This window comes from Anomalospiza imberbis, chromosome 23, assembly GCF_031753505.1.
Source record: "Anomalospiza imberbis isolate Cuckoo-Finch-1a 21T00152 chromosome 23, ASM3175350v1, whole genome shotgun sequence".
NCBI classification, from domain to species: domain Eukaryota; kingdom Metazoa; phylum Chordata; class Aves; order Passeriformes; family Viduidae; genus Anomalospiza; species Anomalospiza imberbis.
This window is the reverse complement of record NC_089703.1, coordinates 7,446,102-7,465,893: the sequence shown is the minus strand read 5'-3', so window position 1 is coordinate 7,465,893 and position 19,792 is coordinate 7,446,102. Positions and strand designations below refer to the sequence as shown.

Below are 19,792 nucleotides of genomic sequence, written 5' to 3'. Positions count from 1 at the left end.
CCCCCTCCTAAACAAAGAAACCCCTGCTGTGGAGCAGATTTCCACTGCAGTGCCCAGACACAGCCTCTGCCCCGGGTTTATAGAGGCTCTGAATTGATAAGCTGCTCTCCAGCTTAATGCTTCCTCCTCTGAAACACCATCCTTAAACACCAGCCAGAACAGCTCTTTTTCCTATAGAGCTTTTTATTTACTTGTAGAACATCTGTCTCCTTAATGTCCCTTTCCTTGCTAGCTGCTTTTTATTCCTTTATTGCCATCACATGTCTCATCTGTCACACTGGACCTTTTTCCCTTAAAGGCACACGCAGCTGAGGAAGTCTGAAAAGGCTTTGACAAAAGCACATTCTGATCCAAACCATCATCCTCACAAAATCTTACTTGCTCCAAATTATGAGATGTTACAGCTCCTTAATGAAACAGCTGAGATATTTTTAACATGGTCAAAAAACCTATTTTATCTTCTGACCTTCAGCTCAGAAATAGCTGCACTATTTTTTTTTCAGTTTTCCAAAAAAATGACTGCATAAAGCAAACCACCCCTACAATTTCAGCCTCGATATTTAAAGTTTGGCATCATATAACTAGCTGAAAACCCAGTCTCTCAACTGAAGATACTAAACGACTGCTACTACTCCCAACTTCCTGCTCTGTCTATAATAATAACAAACTTAAGTGAGCAGAGGCTGTGTTTTGTCATTGCAGTGGAAATCTTCCACAGCGGGGGGTTCTTTGTTTAGGACTGGGGGAAACGATGTACAAAAGTGAGTTTGCTGCAGTGGGGCTTCGCTGCCCTGTGGTGCTGCAGACCAGACCCAGGTGTGGAGAGGTGGCGCTGGGCTGGGCTGGGCTGGGCTGGGCTGGGGCTTGCCCTGCTCTGAACAGGCAAAGCGAGCTTCAGCAGGGCAAGGTTTTGGTGAGGCAGCCTTAGAGGAAACTTGCCTGTCACCTGCCAAATTGTTCAGCCTCTGCAAAGGAGTTTAGTGCCAATAAACTGGAGATGTGGCTGTAAATGACAGAGTAATTTCTGGGATGCTTTAATTCCTTGGCTCTCTCGTGTTCCATGAGCTGGGAGCCCTGCCTGGTGCTGCTGCAGAGCTGCTGGAGCTGGGCAGGGGCTCCAGGGGAGCTGGGGATGAGCTTCCAGGAAAGCTCTCGAGTTCTGGGCTATCAAGTTGACATGGCTTTGGGTAAGGCTGTTGACTTCTGCTGAGAAGCAGTGAAGAACAGCTGGACAGCAGCTGGGGTTCTTAGAAAATAAAATTACTGTCTTGTGGCGTCTCGAAACCAGACTGCAGAAATGGCAACAGCAGTTCCCGAACTGGTGTGGGGCAGAATAAGAAAGAGGGGCTTTGTTATGGCTGCTGGGGCAGGTGAGGGACTCACCTGCTGAACGAGTTCTGCTTTGTGGCCAGGTGTGCTCAGCCTGACAGACAGAAACCTCCAGTCCCGTTCAGGAAGTTTAGATTTAAATACTTCGGCCTGTTTGGTATTAACCAATGCCACTGCTGTGCATCCAAAGCACGTTTGGAGGCTGGAAAGCTGATCCACACAGGAGCAGCATTCCCCAGACCCCTGCTCTGGGCTTCTGCCTGGCAGCTCGGCTCTTAAAGAGCTTAGCATCAGCATCCAGCTGAGACACTCCAAGGTGAGAGAGTATTAGAGTAACGCTGCCTCTTAACAGCTTCTGCTTCTATTGTTTGTTGGCTTTCCTCTCCAGACTGTGGCTTTTAAATGACAAAAACCTTGCCCAGGGAATGCCACTCGGGTGTGCAGCTGGGCTGGGCAGTGAAGACATCTGCCTTGCTGTGAGGATGGCATGGCTGGCTCCTGCCAGCCCCTCTCTGCTGCTTCCCCAGCCACTCCTGGGACTGAAGCACGGCTTGGTGGCCAGGCAAAGCCCTGTCACCGGGACCAGGGCAGCCCTGGGGGTGCACTCTGGCAGCCTGCAGCACCCAGAGTGCAGCTGAAACCTCCATAGAAGCAGGGGCAAAGGAGCTGGGGAGGAGAGCTCAGCTTCACCAAGTGCTCTGCTTGGATCAAACAGAACTGATCAATCGAGTAAGCTGTGCCTGCATTCTGCCTTCTGTTCTAAGGAAGGGATGCTCTCATCGGCTTGATCAGCAGATTAAAGATTGAGTGCTGGCATCTTCCCCAGGTGTTCCTGCACTGGGACAAGCTGCCTTCTGTCTCTTCCTCAGTCTTGGACTAAATGAGGATGGAAATGGAGGTTATGGGCTAAACATGCTGTTTCTTCATTGTAAAATGGGGAAACATGAGGTTCCTCTTGTGCATGGGGGCAGAGCCAGGCAGCTTTGCTGAGCCAAAGACATTCCTGTTCCTCCTGAGGGCTCCTGGTGCATTAACCAAAAGAGGGACTTGCACCTGTCCTAACTGAGAAAAAACAACCATAAAGCAATGACTGATTCCCACTGTTGTAGACATAAATGTGCAGAGATGGGCTGAAATCTGTCTGCTCAAGGAGCAGAGGTAGCTCTCGGGTCAAGGGGCTGCCTCCTCTCTGCCTGTGGTGTTAAGAAAAACCATCCTTGTTGGTTCTCTGGCATGGACTGCCCTCAGTGTGGTCCAGACTGATTCAGAGCATCAGCAGCTTTGGGTCTGTACCATGACCTGTTCATTTACTTCAGAAAGAAGCCCAGGGTGGGTCCCTGGTGTTGCTGCCTGCCTGGCACTGGCAACTTTTGAGAGCAAGTACTTTTCTTGGCTTGTGACATGAGGTAGACACAAGACAGGCATGTAGGAAGTGCTGCCATCATTAACTGAAGTTTCCCCAACTGTATTCGATTGGGGTTTGATAGTTACTGTGTCCTAGATAAATACTGGCTGATGAAGGATGGCACCCAGAGCCTTTGAACTCCCAAGGGGCACTGCTGTGCTGGTTTTCAGTTTCCTGACCAATACTGCAGCACAGCAGGCTTGACCAGCCCAGGCTGCTGCACCCGGAGCACAAATGCAGCTGTGGAAAGTCAGAGGTTTTCTCTGAGCATCTGACAGCTGAATGGGAAGGCAAAGTTGAGAAGATGTCCCTCTGCTCTTATCTCTGTGTCCTATTAAGATTAGACTCACTGATAAAGCCTAAACCCAGAATCCTTCCCCTAACATCCTCGTTCTCCTATAGCAAAGTGAAATGCACCAAAATGCATGAGCATGTTGCTATAAATGGACTGTGGTGCAGCAGGGAATTGGTGCAGAGTTTGGGATGGTACGTGGAGTGTGCTGCATTCCTGGCACCCTGCACACAGCCCGGGCACTGGGGCTGCCAGGCTCTGCACTGGTGCTCTCCTCACCCTGCCTGCTGCAGGTTAACTCTGGATTTCTGCTCTGTGGACTCCGTGGCCTTGAAATGCTGCGAAATGCTTCATTAAATCAGTGTTCCCTGAGCCTTGGCAAAGATGGGTAAAATTGCAGTGAAATATTTTTGCCATTCAGGGGAGTCTCTCCTTGCTGCTGGTTTCAGCACACACTCGGGTGCCACGGTGGGGTGGGCTGGGAATTTCTGCTGGGAATGCTCACTCTGCCATGCAGGAACTGCAGCAGTGCAGTGCTGGTAGCAGGGCACAAGGAACCATGAACACAGTGCTGGCTACCCAGGTTTGTCTCTCTCTAGGGTGGTGTAAAACCCCGATTATTAAGCATGTTACCTTAAGCAACAGGTATAGAGAAGTAAAAACCAATCCAGAGCTCTGCAGAGGGGGATGAGTGCAGTGCTGGGTGCAGACCTGAATCTCCATCTCTCCAGGCAAAGAACAGGCATCCTGTGCTTTGGGATGCGCAGCCGAGGGGTGCAAGTGGTCCACTCAAAAAACTAATCTCCAAATGGAAAAGCAATGACAGTGAAAGGGGAGAGAAAGGCTCCAGGGCAGCGCCAGGACTCTCTCAGATGCAGATAATCAGCAGATCTGAAAACTTGATCTGAAAGCTTTGGAGGGGGGTAGCAAAAGGCAGTAATAAATTGAGATTGACCCTGAGGCACACTCGGTGTTTTGCTGTGATGCTTTGGAGTGTGTAGATTAAAAACTGACGTGTTTCAAAATTATCCCTTTGCAACTGTTGGTTCCAGAGCCAGCACGTTGCAGAGCTCTTGCCCAAATATTTAAAATGCTCTGTGCCCCTGGAAATGTCCTTCAATAACCTTGAGTTTAAAGTGATTTCCCCTGCCTCAGTCTCACTGAAGACCAGAACAAGAGAAACAGGAATCCCTGTGCTTGGTAGTTCCAGGATGTAAAGTCAAGTGTCCTCTCTGGACACTTGTTCCTCTGGACACTTCTCGTCCATGGATGACTAAATGGGCTGGTGCCTGTTGTCTCTGTGCTCTGCCATGAAAATGGGCTGAGTCCCCCGTGGAACACAGGGTCTGCACAGCATCATTGGCTGCAGCCTTCCAGGGCCTGAATCAATGGAATAGCTGGGGATGAACTCTGCATTTTGTCAAACCAATAAGGGACAGGAATTAAATTACACGGGGCAGAAAGCATTTCTAGGCCTGAGCTGGTTTAAAACAATGTAGTTTAGCTGAAGTTAGTGACACGTCTTTGGATGAGGTGTTGCACTGTTCTGTGTATCAGGAAAAAAAAATGTCAAGTGCTTGGGGGATGCGTGAGCTTTTTGTTTGGCGTGTTTGTTTTATTTTTTTCAAATTTATTATTTATACTTGCAGCTTCTGTCTGAATTCTTGATGTGGCCAAGACCTCTTAGCAATGCCGTGGAGGACGAGATTTTCCCCTGTTCATTCTGCCACCCCCCGTCCTCACTGGCACAGTTGAAGAACGCATGCCCTGCATCTCACACTGGAGAGCACACTGCTGACTCCTGGATGAGCTCCAGCCTGCTCCCCAAGTGGAGACCAGCTCACGGGGGAGCAGAGTGCACTTCAGAGGCTTCTGCAGATGTCTGCTTTGCTGTCCGTTTTTGCTCTTGGAAGAGCAGCACGGCCAGGTGAGAAAACCCGGCAGCTGAAAGGTCTGAGTCCCCACCTGGCTGGGAAATCCGGCTGCACAGGAGCCGGTGCCGGCGTTTCAGACCCGATCCTATAGGATCAGGGTTCTTGCAGTGTCAGGGATTTAAGACTTTTTAACTCCCCCTCCCCCGTTTTTTCTCCTCGCCTGTGTGAGCAGCTCCGGGCTCTCCCGGCATCACTTCAGTGCAAGCACCCGTCTGACACCACTTCTGCCAGGTCCTGCCTCCCTCCCCGAGGAGCGGCTGCAACTTTTGCTGCTCCAGACCACGCTGCATCCCTGGGAAAGCAGAGCTCCTCCGAGTGGATTTGGGGTAAGAAGAGACAACTTGGGAGGGAGAGAAGGTTTCCGAACCCGGTTTAATGGAAGCTCTTTCCTTTGCATGCTCTTTTAGGAAGGGAGGTATTTTAAAGAGGCTGCAGTCCTTCCTCCTGCAGAGCTGTCTTTTAGGATTGATAAAAGCTTAAGAAGTGCAACTTCTGCTGTGTGCTTGCTAATTAAACTTCATTCAGTTCGTTTCCTTTCTGCCTTTTAAATTCTCCTTGGGACCAGTATGAGGGAAGCTGAATCAGTGGAGGCTTTTTTTTTTTTCCATTCTGCTTTTTTAAAACAAGCCGACAAAACCAAATTTAAAAAATAATGAAACAAAACCCCCAAACCCTCAGAAGCGAGCCCAGCAGAAGGACTAGCGAGGACCTGCGGTTGTGCATGCAGGCTGGCAGGCAGGTGGGATTTTCCTGGCTGCTGCTGGTGCAGTTGTGCTGCAGTCCGAGCCCCGCGCTGGCTGCGGAGCTTTGCAGGAGCGCAGCAGGACGCGCTGCCGCCGCTGCAGCAGCCGGGGACGGGAAGTTCCCGCAGCTGTGCCGGCTCTGCCCCGCTGTGCCGGCTCTGCCCCGCTGTGCCGGCTCTGCCCCGCCCGTGTCCCCGCTGTCCCCTGCCCGCCCGGCCGCGCGGGGGGCGCGGGGGGAATGCGGCGCTGCCGCTTTAAGGGTGCGGAGGTGCCCGAGCGCTGCTCCTGCGAGGGATCTGCAGAGCAGCATCCTCGGCCAGGGATTCCCTCCCGAGCCGAGCCGAGCCCAGCCTCCTCCCGCACTCGGGGCTCTGCAGCCCCGAATGGCTCCCTTTTACCCCGCATTTCCGAGCCATAGCTTAAAAACGCTTATGTTGTGTCTGGAAATGTCCAGGCTGGGAGCTGAGCTCCAGCAGCCTCCTCCCAAAAGAGCGTGTCCTTGTACCTGCTGAGCTGAGCTCGGAAAGTGTCTTGGGTGAATCCGAGAACAGCGGTCTCATTGACCTCCAGGCGTTGCTGCCTTTCTACAGTCGTCCAAAGTTGAATTTGCATGGGAATGTGTCAGCACAGCCTCCTACTGCAGAAGTTTAACTTGCATTTTCTGGAGGCATGTGCAGTCTGATTTATTAATGGCGCAAGGACTGGTAGGTTAATTTTAACTATAAAGTAAAAAAAAAAAAATCACTTTGACACAAATATCTGCTAGCAACTTGCATTTTCCTAGTGTAAAAATATCTATTAATTGAAAATTAGCTTCTTAGCAATTCCAGAGTCTTGGGAACTGTATGGGGCAAGGGGGAAAAATGCAGTTTGAGCAATTATCAATTCTGTTGCAATAGCAGTGAAGTCAGCTGTGCTGAAATCCCTGCAGATCTGGGTTTGATATTCCGTGTCTGGGGGAGGCTGCTCAGCAGCCAGTGCTTACAGCACATCCCAAGTCAGAGCCTCGCTGCAGCCCGAGCTGATGCTGGATGACATTAGCAGCATCTGAAATGACTAAATATTTGACTTCCCTGTTTCAGAGATGTCTCCTGACACCAGGAAGGGTGTTCTGGTCCCCGCTGAGGCTGAGGCAATTACTGCTGCCCGCCACTCTGTTTGACAGTAGTAGTGCATGTTTACACTGATTAGATCTGTAATTGGGGTGGGCTTTTATCGTGTGCTTGCACAAGGACTAAGAAAAGTCACTCGGATCTGTAGGAAAGGTGAGTGTTATCCCTGCACAGAGGAGCTGGGACTGGAGTGTGATCTCTCAAGGTCACAGTGCCAGCTGATGGCAGAGACAAGCCCTTGGCACCCTCAGCTGTTCCTTTACATTCAACAAAACTTTCAGATCTTCCTTCAGAGATGTCTCTGGCCCCAAGTCATGGAGGCACAAGGGGAGTCAGATGTAAGGTCAAAACCTTGAATTTTGTGTGATTTAATGCAGACTTCATGCAGCACACTCACACCCCGTTACTTCTGCTCCTTACATCATCATCTTAATGAGCAAGGAGACTCAAATTCATTTGTACAGTAGTTATGCATTAGTTTGTGGCATTCATGGAGAACTCTCTAACTAGTAGAACAGGAGCAAAGTAAAAGTAACTGAGCTAAGAGCAGGCTTGGTGTAAATCACCGAGGGGCAACGAATGTGCCAGGGTGTTCCTACATCTGGGTGTGCAGAAAGATTCTCAGCACAAATAAATATCCTTCTCTGCCTTAAGGAAAAAACACACAACTGCTGTAAAACTGAGCAGAACAGACTCCCCAAAGGTGGTACGAGTGGGGGAAGCTGCTGCATTGCCTGGAGTTCTGCCCTCCAGAAGTGGGCAGACAGCCTCTCAGGTCTCCCCACAAACCTGGCGTGATGAGTGTCCAGCAGAGGGAAAATAAGAATGATTGCAGAGGGTGAGAATGAGACAAATCAGAGAACTGGGGGTTTCAGCTGGAAGCCCCTGTGTTGAAGTGTCTCTGTACATCAGGTGATGTGTAGCTGGTGCACTGCTGCTGTAGGGAAGTTCATGGCAAAGACCCCTTCAAGTGCTGAGCCGTGGCACGAAGAGTCCCAAAAGACAAAATAACACCAGAGTGCAAAGGCAGGGAGGATGCACTTCCTGCTATTTCTCCTCTTACATCCTCTGCTGCTCCAGCAGTTCTTGCTTTGCACACCTGGGAAGGCGCCCTCAGCACACATTACCTCTGAACAGGAATTCACAGCCCCTCCAGTGCCACCTGAATCTCCTGTGCTGTGCCTACAGCAGCCCGTGATAGATCCCCAGGCAGCGTGAACATAACCCCAGCCAGGTGCTGAGCAGCCTGAGTGCAGAGATGAAGTGCCTCTGACACCTCGACTGTGCTGTGCCTGATGAAAGGCCCTATTTCAGCTGACTTCTTCCTCCAATGCCAGTCTCTGATGTGGAAAGCAGTGATCCTTTCCTGGCTGCCATAGTGAATTTTAGAGTGAGTTTTACCACTATGGGCTGCCTGGGGTATTCGCTCCTCCTGGAGTCTTTTCATTTAATGAGAGTAAAGTGTCTTGAGAAAGTAGTAGCTTTATAAAATGTGAGGAGTTTATTCCTTGTGCTGATGAGCTTGCACAGAGAGATGCCATCTGAAATCCTCTGGCTACAGCAGCACTGCTACCAGAGCCTCAGACAGCTCTGCTTCACCACATGTTTAAGGAGTGGGACTTAAATTGTGCTTTGCTTGTTGCTACTTGACTTTTCAGTTCTGTTTCCAGGGGCTGGTATAGAAATGTTTTTGAAGGACTGGGTCAAGTGGCAGCATGTATTTTTGGAGAAGGTCACGGGTCCTGTGCCTGGTGCCCCACTGCAAAGGGCAGAGAGCCATCCAATATCTGGGTGTGTTTGTCTGAACTCCTTGGTGCTGCCCGGGCAGGGCAGGGCAGTGCAGCAGCAGGCTGTGTGCTCGGCTGCAGGGATGGAGCTCCTTTCCAGGCTAATTTGTGCTCCTTATTCCCTCCCTTAATTTACGACAGACTCTGTGGGTATTGAGCAGCACTGCAGCAAACCTGCGTGCTCCAAGTTTCTTTCTTCCAAGAGCTCTTTCTTCCAAGGTGCTATCATGGGTGAAGAAACCCAGAAGTGTTGTGAGGAAGGGTCTTCTATACAAAGTGGGATTTAAAAATTGCTTCTGGACCCCGGTGGAGGGTCACTGGCAATGCCTGTTCCTGTGAGGGATTGGGAAGATGCACTTTTCCTTCCTTTTTAATGGAAAGCTCACTTTCCTGTAGACCTGGAACTCTCAGGTTGGGGCAAGGAGAGAGGCTGCTTCTTGCAAAACCTCTGCAGGTTCTTCCAGTTGGCTTTTCCCTGCAGAACTGGAGTGATCAGGAGTGCAAGGGGTGGGCAGCTCGTTGGCTCAGTCCTGTGCTGTGATGCACCAAAGTATTAAAAACCCTCACCAGCTGCTGCCCAGCCCTGCCTGACACGTGAACACAAGAATTCCCATGTGCTGGGAATCTTAATGTTTCCTTCTCCTACCTCTGTGCCTGGGTATAAATGTCCTTAAGATGTAATTTTTCCAGCTCAGCCTTCAGAATTTCTAATTATGCCGGGAGAGCTGAGCTGCAGTGGGGCTGCCATCCGGCTGCCCTTGTGCCTTTCCCCTGCTTCCCAGACAACTGAGCTTTTGAGAAGGGACAGCCCCTGCTGCTGAGGGAGGGAGAGCTAAAATTTGGCAAATCTCAAAGAGTTTTCATTTGCGTCAATATTCTGCAGCAAATAACTTTGCACATTTGTAAACAGAGGGCAAACTTAGCACATTTTAAGAGCTTTCTTGGGATGAATTGGAAGCACTCTGCTGTTGTCTGACAGAACAAAATTCAGTGAGGGATGTGCTTATCGAAGATGCCTTTCACTTGGTTTAGCAGCAGAAATTGTGTTGAATCCTGTGGAAACAAAATAAGGTCCCTGCCCTAGAAAACTCACAGACAGGAGCTTATTCAAGAAAAGAGTGGAAATGGCCTTGAACTGCCTGTTGACCTTGAGTTGTTGGTGAAATTTTTGGTTTTAAAATCTTGGAGGATTGTAACTGAGCATCACTCACAAGCCTTTTGCCAGTCCTGTCCTTCAGACAGGCCTGGCTGGTTGGTACCATTTGATTAAAGAGAGGGGAGCGATGTGGAGAGCCATTGTCCACTCGGAAGGTCACTGTCAGACTGGGCAGGGCAGGGCAGGGCAGGGGGGAGGGTGGTGGCTGAGCTGTGTTTGGCCCCCGTGGAGCTCTGGAATGTTTCCCCACAGCCCCATCTCCCAGGGGACACCGGAGCGGGCCTTCACTCAGTAATGAACACACTGCTCTTGGCAGCGGTCACTGTGCCAATGCAGTGCCACGGCACAGCAGGTGACTTCCCCTGTGTCCCTTGCAGGGTCTGCAGAGGTGTTTGACACTCAGGGAGCACCCCCTGACCTGCTCGAGGCAAACAGGGGCCTCAAGGAAAGGTCCTTGAGGTGAAGGGCAGGAGAAGGCGGACACACGAGGCTTGGGAGCAGCCTGGACACGGAGCTGCGTGAGCTGGAGCAGTGGCTGCAGTCCTGGGGAGCCAGACCTGGGGCCGAGCACCAGGAGATGCTCCTGGAGCCCGGGAAAAGGGGTGCTCGGGGCAGAGGGGCTCTGCAGAGGGGCTGTGCCAGAGGGCTTGTGGCACAGGGAGGGTGGCACAGGGCGCAGGAGCCTGGCTGCTCCTGGAGCAGGGCGTGCAAACCAGAGCTGCTCCTCCTCGGTCCTGCCCAGCGCCGGGCACTGCCTCAGGGACCCGGTGTCCGGTTACCGAGCATCAGCTCCGTGTCCGGGGGAGAGGGGAGAGCAGGGAACACTCTGTGGTTTGCTGGCAAGTCACCCGCTCTCTGATGCACTGCAGCAAAAGCCCTGTCTGAAAACTCCTCAGCAAAAAGGACATTGCAGGGGAAGGGGAGGGGGGACGATGGACGCCCAGGACGCAAAGATGCTGCTGCAAGGACTGTGACAGCCAAGCCTGGCCTGTGCTGCCTCCCCTGCAACCATTTAGTGATTGAGTTGGCCAAGCCCATTGCCTCGTGTCCGTGGGTGGATGCAGTGTCCTTTCCCTGGATGTCCTTCAGGTGCAGGAGGGACAGGACTGCGTGCTGGTGTGTCCCCAGGGGCTCAGGGCAGCGATTCAGGGACCTGCCAGGGCGAGGGAGCAGCTCCAGGAGGTGCAGTGAACTTGGGTGAGAAGCCACCACTGCAGCAGCCGCTCTGCAGTCGCCTCAGGCAGGCTGCTCCAGCCTTGGGGACAGAAGTGACAGATGCAGCTCGTGGTGGAGCAGCAGGGCTGGCGGGAAGGAAGCTGAGGACCAAGGAGAAGCCTCCTGCTGATGCAGTGCAGGTGATCCTTGGCTCGGTGCTGCAGCATGTGCAGGGCACCCTGCCTGATCTGCAGGGCAGGAGTGAGATAAGGGGTGGTTCCTGCATCTTACCTACTGGGGGTTGAAGCTCTTCCCTTGGCAATGGCCCTTTCTGGCCCCCAGCTGATTCCCTGTTGCTGCAGATGAAGACTGCAACCTTCAGGCCACCCTGTCAGGTGATCTGTTCTGCCCCTCTTGGGGCAATTACACCCAAAGTGACAACCCAGGGATGGGAGAAGATCCCCCTGGTCTCTGGTGCCACATCTGGGCAAGTGCAGGGCTGCGGGCCACAGTCTGCCAAGGATCACAGGAGGCCTCAGAAGGGTGGGCATCCCAGCTGGACCTCTTGGCAGCACAGCAGAGCAGAGTCTGGCCACCTTGCTCGGGAAGGAGTTGCAAGGGAGTGGGGTAGGGCTTTTTAACCTGGTGTTTCAAAGTGAACCTGTTATCTTAACTCCTTATACTACAGAAAAAATAGTGAGGTAGAGAAGGGGGACGCTTGCTGACGTTACCTGAGGTGCAGCTCCTTGTGGTGCCAGTGGCTGATACTTTGGCATTGGAGAAGCAAAGTTTGAGGAGCTCTTGGATGCAGAAAAGCCTCACAGCTCTGCTCCTGATGCTTGTTGTGTGCAGTGCCCCCTCAATGGCCTCAAAGCTGCTTCTCCCCAGGCAGGAAGGGGCAGGGAGTTCGGAGAAGGGTGGATTAGGAAAAGCATTTCTTTCCATGGCTGTCATTTCAAGGAGAACTAAGGGCTTGCAGTGGCAGGAGAGGAAGCGTGCACAGGTGAGCAGTGGCAGTTTTCTGCTGGCCTTGCACCACCCCTGGCTGCAGTGCTGCTGCTCAGACTTCCCTCCCTAAGCACCTCTGCGTGTGAGGCACTGAACCTGACCCCTTTTCTTGGTGGAAGCTCTGTTGGCTCTGCAGATGTGAGCATGGAACAAAATAAAAATACCTGCAGTCTGCTGGGCATGGGGGAGGGAAAGAAGCTGACAGCAAAAAGCCCAGTTCTATTAAACTGGTCCACCAAAGAGACCCTTTGCTTCCAGCTCTCAGCCTGAGCTTCCCCCAGATGTCACTGAAGGAGACTGTCCCATCTGTACCCCCTGCCACCCTGGGTGCCTGCAGGGGCCCTGGGTGGGGGATGTCTCTCCAGCAGCTTGGAGGAGGCCAGGAGATGTCACTCCCAGGACAAGGTGTCCCCTCTGCCTGGCTCCCAGCAGAGGGAAGCAGCAGCTCACCAACCTGCAGCCCTGAGCTGCCCTGTGCTCCTCCAGCCTTGGTGTCACTGAAACAGCCAAACAAAACCCCACAACACCTGCCCAGGTAAAGATTGATTCCTCTTGCTGCTGGACAGTAAAACTTTTGGGTAGCAGGGGATTACTACCTGTGATTGCACCAGCTAATCCTACCTGCAAGCTGTGTCCTTCACCTCAGGTGCTATTCTTAGTTCAGTCCCTGCTGGATTCCTGACAGAGCAAATGCTGAGGCTTGGTCTGTGCCTTTGGATAGATTAGTGGGATGAGTGAATTGGGAAGGATCTTCCCTTTTATTCTCCATTGTGCAGGAGAATAATGGAGACCCTGCTTTTCTGAGGGAAACAAGTCCAGTGCTGATGGAAATGCTCAGAAAGTGGTGGGACTGCAGATGGATGAACTTGGTGAACTGTAGCTGGCCCTAACTCAGCCTGAGGGAGCAAACGGAATGACTGCAGCTTCTTGTGACTCTTTGCTCTTACGTCCTTAGCCCAAAAGTCTCTCTTTTCTCTTTTTGCCTCTTTTTGATCTGAAACTGGGTCTCCAGCTTGCTGCTTTCCATTTTTCCACCAGCTAATTGGCAGAATCCCCGTGCCATCCAGGCCCTGCTCCTGTGGGTGAGTGTGACAGTGTGACCCTGGAGAGGAGGGACACGGTCCAGGAGATCAGCAGCTGTTTAAGGGGTGACTGCTTGCTACAGGAGTAACGTGGCAGCAGCATTTTCAACAGCATTTTCCCCCTGAGACTACAGTAACAGGTTTTTCCATTGCAGAAGAAAAGCAGAAAATATGTTTAAGTCCCTCTCCTTTGGGCTTTTGCAGCCGAGTGGAACTCAGTGTCTCAGTCCCTCAGTGGTCCAAGTCCTTTCTAACAGGGCAGCAGCACGACATGTCAAGTGTTGAGATGTACCTGCACCTGCCAGCTGAGCCTTCCCAAGGAACAAATATCCTCCTCTTGCAACTGGTACATGTCTGAGCAGGACCAGACTCTCAGAGGGAGGAAGGCACTCGAGTGTGAGCAGCCTGATGTTTCACTGGGAACACACTCAACTGCCTGGAACATCATCCCTCGCTCTGTGCTCGAGCTGGTTCAGGTCCTTGTGCTGACCCTTCTGTTTCCTGTTTCTGCACCAGGGGAAATGTTCACGGGCTGTTCTACCCACAGTGTTTTGGGAAAGCTTTTGCCATGGTCCTGGGGCTCCCTGATCCTGGTCACTTTGCTCCGTGTTTACACCGGTGCAACTGAAGAGACTTTGTGCCCATCTCATAATCTGTGATTTGCCTCTACAAAGTGTGTGTGCAGTCATGCATGGCTGCAGCAGAGGTGCCAGAGGGATCTGCAGGGCAGCTGAGCAGAACTGGACCTGCACCTGAGTTTTCCAGGCAGCGTGTTCCTGACAGCTCGTGTTCCTGGAGCAGCCTGAGGACTTCTCCTGTGCTGCTGCTCCAGTTCCAGCTGTAAATGTCCTTAGTCCCCAGCCCCTGTCCCCTCCTTGCTGTCAGCGGAGCAGCAGCAGGCAGCAGGGGGAGGTAATGAACGGTTCAGGCTCCAGTGCGGTGGATCACTCTGGAGAGTGAACCAGGTGCCTTCGCCTCCCTCCACAGCCTGCATTTCTAACAACAGGTGCTGGGGGGAGAGGGGGAGCTTTCTGGGAGGTGGGCTTCATGGAAGGGCAGAGGAAATCCTCCAGAGCCTGTGGGGGAAGTTTGGGGTGTGTGCTCCAGCCCTGGGTCCTGCACCCAGGGAGTTCAGCTGCATGATGGATGGACCCCAGCTCCCTTTCCCAGCTCCTGGAGCCTCTGAGCGGATCTCAGAGTTGGGGGTGACATCCCTTTGCCAGGAATCTTGCATCCCTCCTCCTCACGTGGTCTTTCTCAGTGAAACACTGGATTCAGCCCTGGCACAGTGTGTGGCACTTCAGGGTGTCTGAGCTCCCCTGGCCTCGGAGCTGGGGCAGGAATCAATCCGGAGATGTGACAGGATAGGATACCCTGTGCTGTGACAGGAATCAGGAGCTGTGACAGGATCCCTGTGCTGTGACAGGATCCCTGCGCTGTGACAGGATCCCTGTGCTGTGACAGGATCCCTGCGCTGTGACAGGATAGGATCCCTGTGCTGTGACAGGATCCTTGTGCTGTGACAGGATCCCTGTGCTGTGACAGGATCCCTGTGCTGTGACAGGATAGGATCCCTGTGCTGTGACAGGATCCCTGTGCTGTGACAGGATCCCTGCGCTGTGACAGGATCCCTGTGCTGTGACAGGATCCCTGCGCTGTGACAGGATAGGATCCCTGTGCTGTGACAGGATCCTTGTGCTGTGACAGGATCCCTGTGCTGTGACAGGATAGGATCCCTGCGCTGTGACAGGATCCCTGTGCTGTGACAGGATCCCTGCGCTGTGACAGGATAGGATCCCTGTGCTGTGACAGGATCCCTGTGCTGTGACAGGATCCCTGTGCTGTGACAGGATCCCTGCGCTGTGACAGGATCCCTGTGCTGTGACAGGATCCCTGTGCTGTGACAGGATCCCTGCGCTGTGACAGGATCCCTGTGCTGTGACAGGATCCCTGTGCTGTGACAGGATCCCTGTGCTGTGACAGGATCCCTGCGCTGTGACAGGATAGGATCCCTGTGCTGTGACAGGATCCCTGTGCTGTGGCAGGATCCCTGTGCTGTGGCAGGATCCCTGTGCTGTGACAGGATAGGATCCCTGTGCTGTGACAGGATCCCTGCGCTGTGACAGGATAGGATCCCTGTGCTGTGACAGGATAGGACCCCTGTGCTGTGACAGGATCCCTGTGCTGTGACAGGATCCCTGCGCTGTGACAGGATCCCTGTGCTGTGACAGGATCCCTGTGCTGTGACAGGATAGGATCCCTGTGCTGTGACAGGATCCCTGTGCTGTGACAGGATAGGACCCCTGTGCTGTGACAGGATCCCTGTGCTGTGACAGGATCCCTGTGCTGTGACAGGATAGGATCCCTGTGCTGTGACAGGATCCCTGTGCTGTGACAGGATCCCTGTGCTGTGACAGGATAGGATCCCTGTGCTGTGACAGGATCCCTGTGCTGTGACAGGATCCCTGTGCTGTGACAGGATAGGATCCCTGCGCTGTGACAGGATCCCTGTGCTGTGACAGGATCCCTGTGCTGTGACAGGATAGGATCCCTGTGCTGTGACAGGATCCCTGTGCTGTGACAGGATCCCTGCGCTGTGACAGGATAGGATCCCTGTGCTGTGACAGGATAGGATCCCTGTGCTGTGACAGGATCCCTGTGCTGTGACAGGATCCCTGTGCTGTGACAGGATAGGATCCCTGTGCTGTGACAGGATCCCTGCGCTGTGACAGGATAGGATCCCTGTGCTGTGACAGGATAGGACCCCTGTGCTGTGACAGGATCCCTGCGCTGTGACAGGATCCCTGTGCTGTGACAGGATCCCTGTGCTGTGACAGGATAGGATCCCTGTGCTGTGACAGGATCCCTGTGCTGTGACAGGATAGGATCCCTGTGCTGTGACAGGATCCCTGTGCTGTGACAGGATCCCTGTGCTGTGACAGGATAGGATCCCTGTGCTGTGACAGGATCCCTGTGCTGTGACAGGATCCCTGTGCTGTGACAGGATAGGATCCCTGCGCTGTGACAGGATCCCTGTGCTGTGACAGGATCCCTGTGCTGTGACAGGATAGGATCCCTGTGCTGTGACAGGATCCCTGTGCTGTGACAGGATCCCTGTGCTGTGACAGGATCCCTGTGCTGTGACAGGATCCCTGCGCTGTGACAGGATCCCTGTGCTGTGACAGGATAGGATCCCTGTGCTGTGACAGGATCCCTGTGCTGTGACAGGATAGGATCCCTGCGCTGTGACAGGATCCCTGTGCTGTGACAGGATCCCTGTGCTGTGACAGGATAGGATCCCTGTGCTGTGACAGGATCCCTGTGCTGTGACAGGATCCCTGTGCTGTGACAGGATCCCTGTGCTGTGACAGGATCCCTGCGCTGTGACAGGATAGGATCCCTGTGCTGTGACAGGATCCCTGTGCTGTGGCAGGATAGGATCCCTGTGCTGTGACAGGATCCCTGTGCTGTGACAGGATAGGATCCCTGTGCTGTGACAGGATCCCTGCGCTGTGACAGGATAGGATCCCTGTGCTGTGACAGGATAGGACCCCTGTGCTGTGACAGGATCCCTGTGCTGTGACAGGATCCCTGCGCTGTGACAGGATCCCTGTGCTGTGACAGGATAGGATCCCTGTGCTGTGACAGGATCCCTGTGCTGTGACAGGATAGGATCCCTGTGCTGTGACAGGATCCCTGTGCTGTGACAGGATCCCTGCGCTGTGACAGGATCCCTGTGCTGTGACAGGATCCCTGTGCTGTGGCAGGATAGGATCCCTGTGCTGTGACAGGATCCCTGTGCTGTGGCAGAATCCCTGCGCTGTGGCCGGAGCCGCTCCGTGTCCGTGTCCGTGTCCGTGTCCGTGTCCGTGTCCGTGTCCCCGCGGTCGCCGCCGTCCCCGCGGGGCTGGCGCTGCCTCCGGCCGGGCAGGCTCAGGAAAAGCCGTCCCGGGGCTTGTCCGGGCTTGTCCGGGCCTGAGCCCGCCTCTGGCCGAGCGCTGCGGGCCCGCGGGGGCTCTGCCTCCGTGTCTGCGGCAGCCCTGGAGCCCCGGGAGAGCCCCGGCGGAGGAGCCGAGCCCCGGTACCTGCCCCGAGCCCCGGTAAGCTCTGACCCCGGTGTGAGCCCCGAGCCCCGGTAAGCTCTGACCCCGGTGCGAGCCCCGAGCCCCGGTAAGCTCTGACCCCGGTACCTGCCCCGAGCCCCGGTAAGCTCTGACCCCGGTACCTGCCCCGAGCCCCGGTGCGAGCCCCGAGCCCCGGTAAGCTCTGACCCCGGTGCGAGCCCCGAGCCCCGGTAAGCTCTGACCCCGGTGCGAGCCCCGAGCCCCGGTAAGCTCTGACCCCGGTGTGAGCCCCGAGCCCCGGTAAGCTCTGACCCCGGTGCGAGCCCCGAGCCCCGGTAAGCTCTGACCCCGGTGTGAGCCCCGAGCCCCGGTACCTGCCCCGAGCCCCGGTAAGCTCTGACCCCGGTGCGAGCCCCGAGCCCCGGTACCTGCCCCGAGCCCCGGTAAGCTCTGACCCCGGTACCTGCCCCGAGCCCCGGTAAGCTCTGACCCCGGTGTGAGCCCCGAGCCCCGGTACCTGCCCCGAGCCCCGGTAAGCTCTGACCCCGGTACCTGCCCCGAGCCCCGGTACCTGCCCGAGCCCCGGTAAGCTCTGACCCCGGTACCTTCCTTGAGCCCCGGTAAGCTCTGACCCCGATACCTGCCCCGAGCCCCGGTAAGCTCTGACCCCGGTACCTGCCCCGAGCCCCGGTAAGCTCTGACCCCGGTACCTTCCTTGAGCTCCGGTAAGCTCTGACCCCGGTACCTGCCCCGAGCCCCGGTAAGCTCTGACCCCGGTACCTGCCCCGAGCCCCGGTACCTGCCCCGAGCCCCGGTAAGCTCTGACCCCGGTACCTTCCTTGAGCTCCGGTAAGCTCTGACCCCGGTACCTGCCCTGAGCCCCGGTAAGCTCTGACCCCGGTACCTGCCCCGAGCCCCAGGTAAGCGCCGAGCCCCGGCTGGTCTGTCGAGTCGGGGTAAAGAATGTTTCCTTCTCTTTCTCTCCCCTTCCTCTTCTGTGGCCCTTTTCCTTCAAGCGCCTCGTGCAGAAGTGCACACTGGGTTTGGGGACGCTGCTCTGGTTTTGGGGGGTCCCGGAAAGCGGCAGCTGTGTGCTCACACTGAGCGTGTGGAGCTGGGCAGGCAGGGCTGGGGGCTGCCGAGCCTGGGAGCAGGGAGGGATCCCGAGGAGCTGAGTGAGACCAGGCACCTGGACTGGTGTGGAATTAGGCTCCCTGTGATGCGTTGTCATGTCAAGTGTTTGCATGGGGAACATAAAGCTGGATGCTTAATTCTTCCTGAGGAGCTGGCAGCTACTCCCCTCTCCCGCCACACTTGGCACAAGCTGTCCTCTCCATCCTGTTTCCAGTGCTGCTACCTGGCTCAGTGTGTTGCCTCCAGTTCCCTTTGTGCTGAAAGGATAAATAACACAGCTCAAGTGCTCACATGGGGGAGGAAAGCTCTGTTTTGCCTTTATTCTGACGACAGGCCCACCCCTGCTTTATATCTGATATAAAATGCATTAATTTGTAAGCAGCCTACCTCTCATCTGTACAGTCAGTTTGATATTTTATTAGCTCTATATATGCCAGAGTATTTTGGAGTTTCCAAAAGCAGTCAGTTTTGCAGGCAAGTCTCTGTTTCCTTGTATTTTGAAGGTAAACCACCAGTAATCTTCTAGGAACTGGTACAGATCATTTCTTAATGCAAATGGAGAGAAGTTCATAACACATGAGCCATTGTTTTGTTTCCAAAGAGAGACTCAGCTGAAGGGGCTTATACAAGAGTGGGGATCTAATTCAGCTTTCAGTTTTATACATTTCTTCTTGCTTTCATTTGAATACATTGTGGGAGAAGTGACCAGGCATTCAACCTATGCCCAGCCTGCCTGGAGCAGCCTTCCCCCTGAAAAAAGAATCCTGCACCCAGTGGACCAGAGAAGGCTTTGGTAAGAAAATAGAGCTTAAAAAATTGTATGCTACTGAAAATGGAGTTGGAATCTTCTCTGTGGAGCCTTCCTGCAGATGTTCCCGCTGGTGATGGAAGTCTGCTGCTGTACCCCCACAGGGGAAGCAGCTGAGGTGCAGGAGTCTTTCCTTGCCTGCAGTATTGCAGTGCACTCCTGGGGAGCTGATAAATGCATCTCCCAGGGGTGATGGTCCTTTCTGTTAGGGAGGTGTAGCCAGGAGCAGGCTGGGAGGAAGATGTGGGAGCATCTGAAGGTAACAAAGGTAAAATTGGGTGGGTCTGGCCTTGGAAGAAAGGAGAGAGGCATGTCCAGAGGGTTCTCCAGAGATCCCTCAAAGTCCTGATTAAAGGAGAAGGTTGAGCCTAACAAGTTAACAGAGGCACTGTGGCAGTAAAATCTCTGCTTTGGATCAGCCTGGCAGCATCCTCTGTCCCAGCAGGCTGATCTGGGGGCTAGGTCAGGAACATCTTGACTTGGATAAACTTGTTTTTCCAGGCCCACCTCGGCTGTAACCCCCAGATTCCTGTTAGGGCTGACAAGCTGGAGCAGGGATGGGATGCTGAGAGCCCAGCCTGGCTCCTGAGCCCAGCCTAACCTGCGCAGTGCTGGGTTAATGAGTCACGGCTCTCCCTGGCTGCAGCGGTCTGGACTCTGCCCAGGCTGTTCCGAGCTCCTGAATCAGCAGAATCCCTCAGCCTGCTGTCCTCGGGCTGTCCTGGCTCTGCAGAGCGGGGCTGGCAGGAAGGAGCAGGGGCAGCTTTGCCTGCAGGAGCATCC

General features: G+C 54.1%; 1 protein-coding gene across 2 annotated transcripts in view; it reads left to right on the top strand.

Annotated features, from left to right (window-relative positions):
* The window catches only part of ENO1 (enolase 1), a 129,698-nt gene that overhangs the window by 44,459 nt on the left and 65,447 nt on the right, over positions 1-19,792 (top strand). The window lies entirely within an intron of this gene.